The sequence below is a fragment of the Lottia gigantea genome (assembly GCF_000327385.1).
Source record: "Lottia gigantea unplaced genomic scaffold LOTGIsca_17, whole genome shotgun sequence".
Lineage (NCBI taxonomy): Eukaryota > Metazoa > Mollusca > Gastropoda > Lottiidae > Lottia > Lottia gigantea.
Genome location: NW_008708133.1, coordinates 1,967,284 through 1,983,786, shown reverse-complemented (window position 1 = coordinate 1,983,786; position 16,503 = coordinate 1,967,284).

The window sequence follows — 16,503 nt, the reverse complement described above, 5'->3', positions numbered from 1 at the left end:
AAGAATTGAAGACTAAGAATATTCCCTTCACATGTAAAATAACTGGGGCTGACTTTACACCTAAATTATTTACCATACAAAAACAAGATGTTAAATTGGTGAGTCATGTTATTAATGAAATAAAGATATTATTCTATGATGTTATATGGGTATTTTACAATTAGTTCCTTGAGCTGGTTACAAAAAATTGATCTTCTATAATTTACCTTCATTTGACAACAATTATTTGTGTTAAATGGCCATATACAAATTAGTCCCTGTGAAAATTAGTCCCATACCATAAAAACAACTAGACTCCATCAAATTGCCCTCAACGTGATTTTTAATGCCACTAGAGGTTTAGAAGTACAGGGGCACCATTTAGCCCTATTTAAAATGTTTCTGTTAATCTATTTAAAACCATTATTATGGAAAGACTATTAAACACTCATCCAATTGCTATTTTGTTATATTAAGGGATGTGGAACACTGATATCTGGAGGATTATTGAGTCCACAAATTCTGTATGAAGATGCTTATGCTTTCAAAGATTTATTTGGTGAAAAGCCAACAGTGAATCTTAATAGAGAAAGGCATCCTGGACATTGGAGACATAATAATGATGATGATGAAGATTTGATTTAGATTCCTGATTTAATGTTCATATAAAAATGTTATTTTTGGCTGCCCACCGTACTTATTGTAAGTTAAAAAACCCCATTTAAATTGCAGAAGACACGGTCAATGGCATTTCTTATATACATTTAGTGATTATGAAATAATTCATCTGATAAATATCAAGACCTATTGATCTCTTTTGAAAAGGTCTCATCTTTTGCCATTGAGATGTACACGTTTCAGATATGAAATTAATCATCAAGGCAACCAATTTCTGATGTTGTTATCAAAAGAAAGGCAGTGGTTGTGTCCATGACTTTTTATCAAACATCAACTATTTGTTCATTTTAAAGTTGATACAGTTTAAAAGATATGTTATATTTCTCTTTAAAACAAGGTTATGTTTGTTTCCCAAGAATGTGTGTTGATGTGTTGATGTGAGCAGAAAGCTTTTAAACTGGACATAATGTGCAATGAATGTATATATTTTTCCATTTTATTATGAGTACCCAAAAAGTTTAGGACTGAGGACCTAGTCTGTTTAGTGTATGATTTTCTACAAACTGTATGTGTTTAAGGCTAATGTAATATAATAAGACTCCCCAAGTTTCAGATATTTCACCCGAGCAATGTCAAAAGAAGGAATAATATCTTATTTTTATACGCCCACATGAAATGGGGGGGCGTATATTGCCGTCACCCATGTCCGTCGGTTTGTCCGTCCGTCCACAATTGCTTGTAAACACTCTACAAGTCACAATTCTTTACAGATTTTGAAAGAATTGTTTATTATCACCCAAGGATAAACCCTATCCGAAATCGATGAAATCGATAAAATCGAGAAATATTTAGTATGAGTTATTGCCCTTGTTCTTGAAAACGCGTTCAATTTTTAGCTCGTAAACACTCTAGAAGGCACAATTATTGATGGATTTTGACGAAACTTGGCATGAGTGTCTGTTATCAACCAAGGATGAACCCTATAGAAAATCAGAAAAATCGAAAAATATTTAGTATGAGTTATTGCCCTTGTTCTTGAAAATGCGTTCAATTTTGAGCTCGTAAACACTCTCTAAAGCCCCATTCTTGACGGATTTTGACAAAACATGGTGTGAGTGTTCGTAAGCACCCAAGGATTAACCCTATTGAAAATCAGAAGAATTGAAGAATATTTAGTATGAGTTATTGCCCTTGTTCTTGAAAACGCGTTCAATTTTTAGCTTGTTAACAGTAAAAGGCATGATTCTTGCTGGATTTTGACAAAACTTGGTTTTATTATTCAGTCCCGCGCTGAAGATTGAATGTTTGTCTTCTAGAGTTTTCAAGAAAAAGAGCAATAACTCATACTCAATATTATTCAATAGCTCTAAAGAGTTCAAAAGAAGTGTATGACTGAAGGTTGAATATGTCATACTGGTAATTGTTACTGTATTGCTAAATATTTTTATTCAAAATCAAAGCTGCCAGTGGGCGTATATTACCTTGCCTGGCAAGCTATCTTTTATGTAAATTATCATATTGGTTAGGACAGGGACTTTTAGATTTGCTCTCATCGTCACTGTTAGATATGTCAAATGTTCATATGTAAAATCATCTGAGATAATGTTAGACTTTGTTAGAAAGTCTCTAATGATTGTTTCAATGGTGCTATGTTTTACTTTTATTATATACCTAAATAGGCTACATTTTAATAGTACTATTATATGATTATGTCTTTAAATTAGAGTTGATCCTGTGCAAGATAATTTAGAAACCTACTGAACTGAACATAACCTTCAGCCCGAAGGCGTTTTCAAAGGAAACCAAAGTACTGCTTGTCAATCCAATTTCATAAATTTAGTGCATTTGGAAATATATTTCAATGGCATGGTTCCATGAAGCCACACATTTCCTTTCATTTGAGTGTACTAGGGCATTTAAGATTATTGCATTGTTTAGGTTCCACAAATTTCAAAAACAAATCCGTGTGAGTGCGTGGGTGAATTCCTGTAAGGCCAATACTAGAATTTTTGTTAAAATTGTAATGTTATATAATTACTGCAATCTTATATTTTTCATTTTATCAACATTTATAGTGCATTAAAAAAAATTTATTATTAAAAAAATAATAACTTAGATGTCTGGAAATATCCAATTATGCATCATTTGTATAGTTGCTGCCACTATCAAAACTAGCTTCTATTACACGTTTCGTAGCTTTTTTCAATTCCATTCTTTCAATTCCGATAACAATCGGTATTAATTACACGGTGCCTGATCTCATCAGACGCGTTTACCATATTTTCCTCAATGCACCACTTATAATTAGCGAATAGATAAGTTCTTGGAAGACTTCTCCAGAATAACCATATATATAATATAATAATAGTGTTAGTTGAGAATTGAGCAAACATTAATATAACGTATATCAGGCACATATTTAAATAGGAACTTAAGTAAAGGGTTAGCTCAAACTAAAGATGTAATGAATAGAAAATATGTTATTGTTAATCTGTATAAATTGTTGGTGCAAGAGAGCTTCGGTGAATTTGTGTTAAGTATTGATATTTATGTATTTAGAGCTTTTTATTAATGCGGTGAAATTATCTCGCACAGGTAATGAGTTATTTCTAATTATTTTGTCGATACGAACATTCAGCATTGGTGCGTGATATTTTCTAAGCTGTAGATGGGTCTATGGTAAGTGTGCATTGATTTGCAATGCTTGTAAATAGTTAAATTGTGTCAACACGAATCTTACTGCTAATTATTGTTAGATGAAATAATGATATGTTTGAAACAAGTATTGATTGTAAAAGAATTGTGATCGTTATGTCAATACTCCTACACCTCAACCTAAACAGTCTGAAGTTTCAATTATAATATAATTGCCATTATTAAAATCTACCTATAATACCACATTTCATATCACATATTGCCGTCACCAACATCGTCCGTCCGTTTTCTTGAAAACGCGTTCAATTTTTAGCTTGATGGCACAATTCTTGACGAATTTTGACAAAACCCATGGATGAACCCTAAAAGGCATGATTCTGCCGGATTTTGACAAAACTTGGTTTTATTATTCAGTACCGCGCTGAAGTTTGAATATTTGCCTTCTACAGTTTTCATGAGCTAAAAATTCAACACGTTTTCACGAACAAGGGCAATAACTCGTACTCAATATTATCGCCCAAAGGAATTCAAAAGAAATGTATGCGCTGTCAGCTTTGATTTTAAATAAAAATATTTGGCAGAACAGTAACAATAACACTTCTTTTGAACTTTTTGAGGCGATACTGAATAATATTCAACAGAATCTGTCAAGAATTAGGCCTTCTAGAACGCTTTTTTAAGAACCGGGGAAATAACAGTTTTTGGTTTTTCTGATTTTCGTTACTGTTCATATTTGGGTGATTACATACACTCACACCAAGTTTCATCTAAATCAGTCAAGATTTGTGCCTTCTGGAGTGTTTACGAGCTAAAAATTGAACGCGTTTTCAAGAACAAGGGCAATAGTAGTATATTCCCATTCCATGGGAAAAATGCATCCAATCTGACACCCCCCAAAAAAGACCTATACACCCTACATTCCATCAATTCCCACCCCAAAAAAAAACCTATTCACCCTACATTTCATCATTAAATTAACTCATTTTAGTTTAATTTTAAAAAACACGAACAAGCATAACACATGAATTTGTTAAAATTAACTCAAATTGAATCTATAGTTGATTGGGAAAAAAAAGACCACAATTTCTACTCAAATTTTAAACCTTAAAAATGGCAAATAAAAATTACATACTAGATCCAAGCTTTAAATTATACGATCCGATTCGTTACTCATTTAACAAGAAAAAAGAGGATTATATTATCATCTCACTGACTGTTGGTTCTAAATCCCAGTTGAATGATGGTGGAAGCTGGTTCAAATCCTATAGAAACCATTAAACATCCTGATAAAATTTGATACATTGTTGAAAACAGTTTTATATCCTAAAGACTTCGATTCAGTCTCAGGCTGGATACCCGATGTTGGCGATGGAAGTGTTTTAAAAGAACCGATAAGAAATGTTCCAAATGATGCAAATGAAGATCATATGGATTTGAAAAACGAGTACATGTACTTCAGTACAACAATACCGTCGATAATAATAGTTGGGGTAATTACGTAAATTGGAGTTTATATCCATTATTCGATCTGTTGGAACACAGAAAGGTTTCCATAGGATTACCATATAAAATTCATCTACAAAGAGAAATCAACGATGATAAGATATTCTTTGGAGAGAATGCTTCAGATGCAAAATTAGAAATAACGAATATCCAACTTTATATACCTGTCATAACACCATCAATTGAAGTTGAAACGATAGCTTTTCTTCGTCGTAACACGGTAGGTAGAATGACTTCAATGGAGAATCCACTACTTGGCCAATCACTAACACTATTAAACCAGCAAGATATTTAATGGTTGGTTTCAAGAACTTACCAGACTCTAAAACGAATAACAATAATGTCCTTAGAGTGGCATTGAACCAAAATCAAGATCCTATGTAGTAGAAAGTCGAATTTTCAAATAGCTGCAAAGTTAAAAGTACAAATCGCAGAACAAAAATGGAAATATTTTTGGAAAGGTCTCGTCAAGCACAATAACTTTTGTTACGGTCAAGAGGTCAACAAAGGTCAAATAAAAGAGATAGAAGCCTTAAAAGTGTTGAAAATTGCTATTTTTGGCCGTCTGTAAAAGCGGAAATATATGTTGGACATCAAAGATCAAAGTATGAATAGGTATCATAGATCAATGACCTTCAACATTGCAAAGATCGAGGTCACGCATGTCAATGGTCAAAATATCAAAATTTTATAAATTGTAAAACATATTCCTTTTTTAAAGTAAAAGGCCCAAACAAATGCAACTTTATCATTGATTGTCATAAGTAGTGATTTATTTTTATGCAAAATGTCGATGTTGACAAATGCAAAGTTTGCGAGTTATAACAATTTCAAATATTTAAGTTAAAATTTAAAGTCTCTAATAATGTGTACAATGTTGGATAATGTTCAAAATTTCAAGTGTTTACAATTATTAGATCATGAGATATTCGTAGTTTTTTTAGGCAACGAATTTACGCACAGTTACTATAGAACTCAGTACAAAATTTTCAATTTTTAAAAAGCACAATTTTGATTAAAATACCAAGTGTTATATATCACCAGATAGGAGAGCTCATGCACTTTAAGAATATATAAGAAATTTTGTCGCGTGTTAAGTTGGTCACGTGACAGAGCTCTTCAAACTTAAAAATCGCGATTTTCAAATGGCTGTAAAACCGGAAGTCTGCGTTGCACAACAAAAGTGAAGACATCTTTGGATAGATCTCGTCTGATGCAACAACTTTTAGGCTGCTCACAAGGTCACCAAAGGTCCAGGTCGCGAGATATGAGCTTTAAAAATTTTTGACAAAACCGGAAATAACTAAAAATCAAAATGCAAAATCCCAAACGATTGTTAGGAATCGTTCACTGATAATATTGACATTAAAATAATACAAATCCGATTTAACCCCGATCCCAAAAAGTGCTTTTGTAGACCATTTTAGTCACATCAAGATGGCGGCTGATCTAATACTTCCGGGACGAATTTTATCATTTCAAATCTTTGATATAAACAATTCTATCATGTTGCAAAAAGATCTATAAAATTCCGGAAGTTGTAATTTCAACTTTAAGAGCGAATGACGTCAATACCGGAAGTGATACAGAAATTTTGAGAGCAGAATATTGTTCGCAATCAAAATGTCTTTCAACTCGTAAATTTTCAGATCGATCGAAATAAAATTGTAGAGGTTGAAAAAAACGTTATTATTTAAAAAAAAAGAAAGTCAGCGACAAAAGTCAAAATCTGAAATTTTTTAAAGTGCTATCCTTTAGCCATTACTAAAAAGTAATGAACGAAAGAAAAATTTAGCAGTAATTCGAAAGACGTTGTGAGTGGCTACGTCCTACGTCATTTCAGGTTGTGAAAAAATGCCTCATTTTACATTTAAACAACAACGACACGCACTTTATGACAAATAATGATGACAGTTAATGTGTGATATATGCAGTTTTGGCTGTGCGCTCTGACCAGAATCCGGGAAAAAAATAGTCATTTCCAAAACAAAGCAGTGCGTGCGTTCGATAGAACGCACTGCAATAATTCTGTACACACATGGATTTGAAAGCTAAAATTTCGACTTAGGTGAAAAATTCACGTTTTTTATTTGGTCAAAGAAATGGCCTATCTGTTCCTCTCAGACTTGCCTTTAGACAACTACGGACTACTTTCTATGACCCTGGGCTATATGTAGTTACATTTGGATTGATTGCTCAAGATTATAGCCATTTGATCAACCTCACTACGGCACTTTTGCAGAGATTGGCCAGAATTCAGAAATCCAACGTCTTTCCTACGAACAATTGGTTCTTTGAGAGCTTTTTATGATGTGTTCTTTACATTACAAAGAATTTTCATATCACCGAACTCTATACCATGTACAAGCAGGCAGTTGTAACCTCGGAAGACGCCTAGCGCCCAATACCGCTTTCTGTCCAATATAGGGTCTCGGTATGGAAGAGTAGAAGTGCCACAATCTCGACAGGCACTAGCCACGTGCACACCTTTTGAAATTTGTTCTTCTCAATCTCATCATCTGTTTAAACAGTGACAGCTGATAACTGGGATATTGTAGGTTCCATGGTCAATGGCGTCCTGATGGCGTCCTGAATTAGTCTAACATTTCAGCAGAGTAAAACAAATCGGGAAAGAATGGCAAGAAAATCAGTTGGAAAGCTGGTTACAATAGCAACCTTAAAGCGCAGCCTACGAAACAGAGACTTTTAATTCTATAGTATCTTTAGTAATATATAGGAGGGAAATATTGTGGTCAACATTGTGGTCAAGGACTACCGATGAGTAGGTGAAAGTGAAATTACTAGAAACTGGATCCGTATAATTAGACTTCTTGAAAAAGAATCTAAATTCTTTGACCTGTGATCTGCTACTGTTCAACCATGCATACAATTGAACAGGTATCTTTTCGGTTTTCCAGGAAGCCAGAGAATCACCGATCGATAAAAGCGTTCTTTTAAGGAAAGTATATTTTGAACATCAACACCTGTAAGATTAACAGCAAAGACTTCATTGAACTCATTCCGTAATGAGAGTATAGTACTGTAATGTGATAAGGATAAAATCTTTGCTCTGAAGGTTTAAATAAAAGAAATGTATTGACTCTGTGCACTAATTAAACAGTCTTTGTGGTCTCTGCATTGAAAACCACCCCTTTTCAACACTCTACTAAAAGCTAATAGTTGTCTGTCAACAGTCAACAGTCAACTGTTGTTAGTTTTTGAAAGGGGCTAATAAGACAAATAATTTTCTCATTGACAGAGCTAATTTTACAGGATCGGGTTTGAAAACAGTGTCGTGGCGTTCAGGGGAGGGAGGTGGCTTCAGGGGGAGCACTTGTCCCACTAGCGACGGAAAATCAAGGGGCGCTCCAACCTTTAACACTTGTCAGAAAAAGTGTACAAATGGCACAACATCGCCCCTCTATTATGATTTTATATATTCAAAATATATATAAAAAATATATTGAATAATTTTCTTTCCAGTTTCAAAAGATGAACGTAGATATACGTTGTCGTTTTTCGTCACTTTAATATTCGCACGTATGCAGGTGAAATCTGCATAAATTTTCCAATTAATTTACAGAAATTTGATGTTTTACAACAAAACATCTATGAACAAAGGTTATTTGTCCGAATAATGACTTTGAATTTGGTACGTTTTTCGGCAGAACTTTTGATGCGAATGTAGGTCAAAGTATCGGAATCAATAAAGACATTGAACATACAGACATTCCATCTAATTCCCAGGAACCTCTTCGACGCTTGGGGCATGGCGACCTTAACATGTTCTGACTTTCCGTCGCCGTAGCAGCTCAGTAAGGACGTCTTTCTGGTGTGTCGGATCTAGAAATTAAGAATTGATTTATCTTAACTACCATAAGTAGTAAAGTTAGAAGTTCTTTTGACTAACATGTGATTAAAAGTTTTATCTATATCGGATTGTACAAAAGGCGCATTTATATAGAGGTCGCTAAAACGATTTCTGTCCCTTCAGCCAATTTGGAGCCACCACGCCACTGTTTTAAAATATGAAGTAAGCTGATTTATCGAAATAAGAAGAGAAGAGACGAGAAATTGAGTAGGCTATATCAAAGGAACTTCCAATCCTATCTAAATATTGGTTAAAGTTTTTATATATTGACGATTTTAAACAATTTCAAAATCGATTATATTTATTGCTAATGAGAAAGGCTGTTTTTTTCTACTAAAGGGGTATCGATTTTAATTTCATCTACTCAGCTCCTTTAGTATTTTCAGCATTAGGTTTCCTTTAGTTGTAGGCGATCCCATCATACGAATTCGTTCTGAAAAGTGAAAAAACAAGCGATGATAAGTTTCTATGTCTATTTTTAATGAATGACATACAACCTTCAATTATGTAGAAAAGGATAATATTGCTTTGTTCCACAAATTATTAGTCTGCTGAAAAATTTGCTGAAGTGAAGGTGAGAGTTGTGACATAAAGCTGGCGTTTGGATTTAAAACTATCCTCTTAAGTTTGTTAATAAAGAGTTTGTATCTGCGGCCGGAATTGTTATCAAACATGACGAATCACATGATCAGTCACGAAAATCCCTGAATTATAATTCCTGCATAATAACTCACGAACATACACCACCCTTGCCCACAACTCGAAAATCAATCTGTTTATACCCAGCATGACGCTTTCCGAAAGAAGAATCCCGGAAATTGTCAACTAATACTGTAACAGAATTTGCAATAAACAATTATTCCCACGACATCATTGAGAAAATCAGGTGCGTGATAACCAATGATACAATGGTGATAATTGATACAGAGTATGATGTGAAGAATATCAATGGGATGGTCTAATTACAGATTGAATCACATATATAATCCGTAAAACACTTCTTTTGCGAAGCACCATAGTATATTGGTTTCTACAATATTTACCTGCGAATTGAATCTGAAAACAAAGCGCACTAAAGAGCAGGTCAAATATGCGGAACTTCTGTGAGGTAATCGGGTCAATCACATGATTCATGCTGTACCAGTGATAAAATACAATGTACACGCTATCCAAATGGTGAGTAGTATATAAAAGATGCCTAAGAGGGAGGGGCAAAAATGACAGGTGTTCAGATAGCATAAGATGAACTTGGATCTTTCAGAATGCTTCATTTTCACCTCAAAATAACACCTTTCACGAAACTGGCGATAGGGGCATACCCAACGGCCCACATCCTTAATACGCCACTGAGCATTATTTTCAATTTTTATGTGAATGTACCAAATGTATATACGTTATTTACATTACCAAGTCGAGCGATGGCATAACGTTTTTGCTCATGTTTCGTACAATAATAATCTATTAGCGACTATAAAGGTAAAAAAAAAAAAAAAAAAAGCGGGACACAAATTGATTTTTTTTTTAATTTTCAAGTCAGCATGTTGAATTTTCAAGTTAGTATGTTGAAAATTCAACTAACTTGAAAATTCAATATAATAACTTGAAAATACAAAAAAAAAAAAACAAAAAAAACAAAAAAAAACAAATGGCCTTAATACGCCCATGCTATTCCCAACAAAACACAACGTTCCACCAATAAACATTTTCATCATCAGGTGAAAAATATTGTGGCAATGATGCCATTCTTGTCCTCTGGGTGTTTCTTGGTGGTCTGAAGGTTGATTAGGGTTTGAGTGATTAACTTGAAGAAAACCTCACCGAAATGTGATAAAATTTAGTTTGATAAGATTTCAATTCTCTATTGTCTCTCTAGATACATTATAAACTTAAATACTCCATCGTTTCTCTAGGTACACGATATCTTTCAATTCTCCATTGTTTCTCTAGGTACATTATAAACTTCAATACTCCATCGTTTCTCTAGATACACGATATCTTTCAAATCTCCATCGTTTCTCTAGGAACACGATATTTTTCAATTCTCCATTGTCACCCTATTGAAGTTTATAATGTACCTAGAGAAACAATGGAGAATTGAAAGATATCAATTACCTAGAGAAACCATGGAGTATTGCAGTTTATTATGTACCTAGAGAAACAATAGAGAATTGAAAGATATCGTGTACCTAGAGAAACGACGGAGATTTGAAAGATATCGTGTACCTATAGAAATGATGGAATATTGAAGTTTATGCTGTACCCAGAGAAACAATGGAGAATTCAAAGATATCAAGTACCCAGAGAGACAACGGATAATTGAAAAATATCGTGTACTTAGAGAAACGATGGAGTATTGAAGTTTATAATGTACCTAGAGAAACAACGGAGAATTGAAAGATATCAAGTACCCAGAGAAATAATGGAGAATTGAAAGATATCGTGTACCTAGAGAAACAACGGAGAATTGAAAGATATCAAGTACCCAGGGAAACTCCGGGTAAGGCGCCTTCTGCGGATAAATCTAAGGTTAATCTATTTGTCTACGTTAGTCACGTGATCCCCAACGACTTCCTGCCATTTTTGTAGCTAAATTGAAGGCCTGCTGAAAAAGTTACAGTTCATAAAAGGTTTGTGTCTGTTTTTATCTAATTTTTGGGTGGGTGTCGTAAGGTTTGGTGATCTCAATATTGTATGAAATAATGATCTTTATCTGTATTTTTGAAACCAGGTTTCTTATTAGATGATTTGCTTAACAAAAACAAACGTAGTGTTTATGATATTTATTGCTCTAGTCGCCCTTTTAAGCTCGGGGCAAGACGCACTTGATGGCATTTTGCCCCTCGGTGTGGGGCGTTTGATGTCCTTCAATTCTTCTCCATTGTTTCTGTTGGTATTTTTTGTTGTTGTTATAGTATGCTATCCTTTAATTCTTTAACCATTCCCTTGCCTTTCTCCTCGGGATCTACTATGTCCCAAGTCCCAAAATATAACAGTATCACCACAAAATCAAACTTCTGTTACATTGGGGACATTTAATGAAACAAATCAGACTAGAATGTACAGATGTGTGAATACACAAAATATACACAACAAAGACAGATTCCTGGCATGAGAACAAGCAAAAACATCAAGTTCATTAGTACAAAAAGAGAAAGACATAATTAAGTTTGTTTGTTGAAAAGAAAATCCATTTAGTCAACCAGTACAATTAGCATGATTGTTATCTTTACCCTTATTATCAATCTAAATTGTCACCATCTTCATGACTATCAATCAAAATTGATGGTCATAGTCTAACATAGTTCCCCCATTGGCTAAGGATCATAGTACATTCTCTTCGGGTACTATCTTTCTTGTTGACGGTTTTTAAGTGTCAAGGATCCAAGACTGGGCCAAAGTAGGCTCCAATAATTTAACGCTTTAAGTGGACAATTTAGATTTAAAGGGACAGATGCGCCATTTTTTTTTTTGACCAATGATACCTTAGTCTTAGAAACGGGAATTTTTGTAGCTAAGCCAATCAGTAATAGTGTTCACAGCTCATCGTCGAAATTTCAGCCCACCAATCCATGGGTATGCAGAATTATCCGCGCTTGAATATTAAAATGACGAGTCGTCATTTCAAGACACTCTGTGATACATAGAAAAGACACATTTAGAAATAGTAAGTTAAATTCCTAGTTTGAAATAGTTTTAAAGGAATTGTGCGATTTCCGTACATTTCTAGTACTTCTGAAGACTATTAACGAACATTCAACACACAAATCAATCCGCCCAAAATGGTCAAACTATCCCTTTAAATTAACATCTTTAATTTCTAACTGATTTGTACAACATGATTGTATCTCTTTAAATTATTTAGGATATAATTAAACTCTCGTGGTCATAAGTGTTATCAGATAGATTTATCAGGGGTACGTTCTTTAACTAAGTGATACTTGTTAAAAATGTATAAATGCAAATATATTAACTAAGTCACTAGGGTAAAGCCACATAACCCTACCATTGTTGTTAACCATGCTTACATGTGTTTTTCGTGTTTGCTTTGGCTCAAATATGAAACACCAAAGTCTTCAATCATGGAAGGTTATAATAGGCAGTGTAGAAGCAATCTCTGATATACCAGTAATGCGGACCTAAAACTATGCAACAAGACATTTTCTTCAACGAAGCATTCCGAATGTTGGTAATTAATTTAAATTTTCAGCACAATAATCCAATAAATTGTAAGAGAGTCATCAATTATTGTAAACGATGACTATTCAATGAATAGCTGTTTTTTCTTCTAAAATCCAAATTGTTCATTTAAAGTTGCTTTACTAACCTTTAGAATATCGCCCTGTTTATCCTTTGTAATAATTTGCTTTTTATTTTGAACAGCTGCGAGTAGTTATCATCTCTTTTAACATCATCAGAATGTCAAGGTTTGACGAACTACATCTATTATATTGAAATCATGAGGACCTTTTCTTCTATCAAGACAGTTTGTATATTAAGGGATGTGATTGGGTTGTATGCAAGGAATACAACCAATTTAGAGCTCTCGACAGAATACAGTAAACAATATGTCCGTATTGATTTGTTTATAGTGACTGTATTCACTGGGAGAGTAAGAAGTACTTAAAAATCCCTCTCAGGAAGCAACGTTTAACCGAAAAACAAATAGGTATACTTTTATATGTCTCGGATGTGATATTTCGTAGGTGCAAAAAACGCTTAAAAGAACATTACGTTTTGTACACATGTACATTTGTTAAAGTAAAGTTATAAGGACTTAGATTCCAGCTACATTGAATATCAATACAGTTAAACCATTGAAGTCTTTACATACTCGGTAGGCTTAATTTGATTATTGTGATAAATGTTCAGCAATTTAACTAATTATTTCACCAACCGTTTATCATGGGTTGTGAGATCACAGAAACCTCGATTTATAAGTTCGAAAAAAGGTAAACTATTTTAATAACATTCCAAACATTTCAAACATTTCAAGTAAAATATAACAACTATTGCAGTTCGCTGAGGTAGGCTACATTTTTATTGTTATCTTAGAACTTGCATTGGTTTTATTGTGAAGATAATATTATTGCGAATAGAAGTATATGATTTATATCACTTAATAGTTACACACAAAACTGTTCTTTTTTATTAGATTAATTATGAACTTATAATTGTTCAATGGACTAAAGCCGTGTTCACATTAAAGTTTTTGTTGGAAGATATATTGATTAGCAGATCGATATTGTTACAGGTGTTAAAAATGGATATTTACCAAAAATATTGATACAACAAAAACATAAAATGAAACAGTAACCATGAAATAAATGTATGAAAACAAATGAAATTTGATGCATTTCATCCAGATCACCTTTTTTTGGTTGAACTCAGCGCACACCTAAATGTACTACTTTGAATGTTTTTTTTTTAAGTTTAAGGACATTTTTGCGACCAACTTGATCGACTTACCCAATAAAGATTGTCAGGTAATGCCACTATCAAAGTTATCTGGCCATTTAGCTACAATTGTCCAGTTAGTTGAACGCTTACTCTTTAACCTGAAATTCCAGTGTTCGGTCTCAGCATAGGATGAGATAATAAGTAAGGATTTTTAAACCCGATTTGAAGTGATGCAGGTCAGTAGGGGTGGCACGGAAAAATGTCTAGTCGATCGCATGGAAAAATAAACTGAGGTACAAGTATAGAGGGTAAAGTCGCGCTGACACTTACTAAAATCTTTGTGAACTAGTGTGAGGAGTGCGCGAAGGGTGCACACATTTGGTATGCATAAGTATTCGTACCATATGAGTGCCACGTGTGTAAAACATGCGTGAACACAGCGCAAAATTAGCACAAACAATACTTAACCTATTCGTAAACAAGTAGTGCCATTGTGTGTCAATGTGCCGCCAATTTTTTGGCCAGCCACAAATGCTACGCTCCTCTACAACTCACCGAAATGGCACGACTTGGAACGGGAAATTGTATTCCATGAAAATCGACCTTTTTCATATGAGGTTGCCATACACCGTATATTATCGAATTTTACCCCTATAGACAAAAATCAACAACCAAATGACTTGTATAGACAAATGAGCTAATTGACTTACTCTGTAAAATAACAAAAACCATTTGACTTCTTTGGACAAACGGAAACAGCCAATTGACTTGTACAGCCAAGAGAACAGCAACCAATTATATAGTAAATTCAAACGAAGAACAAGAACTTGCCTTCGGTAGTTTCAGTAATTTTCCGTAATTAAAATGATAAGAAATTTGCTCATTCACAAGAAAACAACCAATTGACTTGTCCAGACAAGAGAACAATAACCAATTGACTTGTTCAGACAAGAGAACAACAACCAATTGACTTGTTCAGACAAGAAAACAACAACCAATTGACTTGTTCAGTTAAAAGAACAACAACCAATTTACTTGTTCAGTTAAAAGAACAACAACCAATTGACTTGTTCAGACAAGAGAACAACAACCAATTGACTTGTTCAGACAAGAGAACAACAACCAATTGACTTGTTCAGGCAAGAGAACAACAACCAATTGACTTGTTCAGTTAAAAGAACAACAACCAATTGACTTGTTCAGTTAAAAGAACAACAACCAATTGATTTGTTCAGACAAGAGACCAATAACCAATTGACTTGTTCAGTTAAAAGAACAACAACCAATTGATTTGTTCAGACAACAGAACAACAACCAATTTACTTGTTCAGTTAAAAGAACAACAACCAATTGACTTGTTCAGACAAGAGAACAACAACCAATTGACTTGTTCAGTTAAAAGAACAACAACCAATTAACTTGTTCAGACAAGAGACCAATAACCAATTGACTTGTTCAGACAAGAGAACAGCGACCAATTGACTTGTTCAGACAAGAGAACAACAACCAATTGACTTGTTCAGACAAGAGAACAACAACCAATTGATTAGTACATTCAAACGAAGAACAAGAACTTGACTTCGGTGGTTTCGTTAGGCACACAGGTAAGTTTCCCCAGTGTAAAATGCTAAGAAATTTGCAATGATATCTTGGTTTGATAACCAACAAATTCGTATTTTGTGCGCGAGGGTGCAAGCCAGAAAGAGAAATCGTTCCCCAAAATTGTGATAATTTAAGAAATATTCGAAAAAAAATTTTATGTAATTTTTTTGTGCTTTTTTTTGTTAATTTGTCTTTTCGTTTTTTTCTGCTTTCGCATCATACGCCTTGGACTGGAGACAAATGGTTAAGTACTAAAACGGAGATCTAGAAATGCCTACAGCGTCGGTTTATGAAATATTTATTACCATGTTGTAGGACTCTATATTTGTAAAATATACCTGAAGCTCTTTGTTTTTAGTAGATAGAGCCTATTCCTGACGAAATTATTGTCTTGATATTTTAAATTAAAGGGTGCGTGACTTCACAACCATAGCCTTATTTATTGATTTCGACATGTTTTACAAACATATTTGTCTGAAAAAAATGGCGTAATTGTCAAGGTTCGCCTCGGTGTGTAATGTGTATGTTGTTTCATTGCCTCAAGTAAACAACACTGTTTTCATTAATGAATTTAACCTTTCTTAACTAATAAGTTTACTATAGCCCTTACTATACTTAAATACAATCATTTCTGTATTGTACTGCCAGATTTATATCACACCCAACTTTTTAATTACTTCTGTCATCATCTTACACTACACTAGGCTTATTGTTTACATTATCCCCAGTCTTAATACATTTTATGATAGACATCCTAGAATAATATGCTCACAAAGCCAAACACATGTATATTGGACAAAAAGATTCATAGTGACATTATGATGCCCAAGGTAAGAATGGAATCGGAAGTGTTGTTTTAATTGAAATATCATTGATGT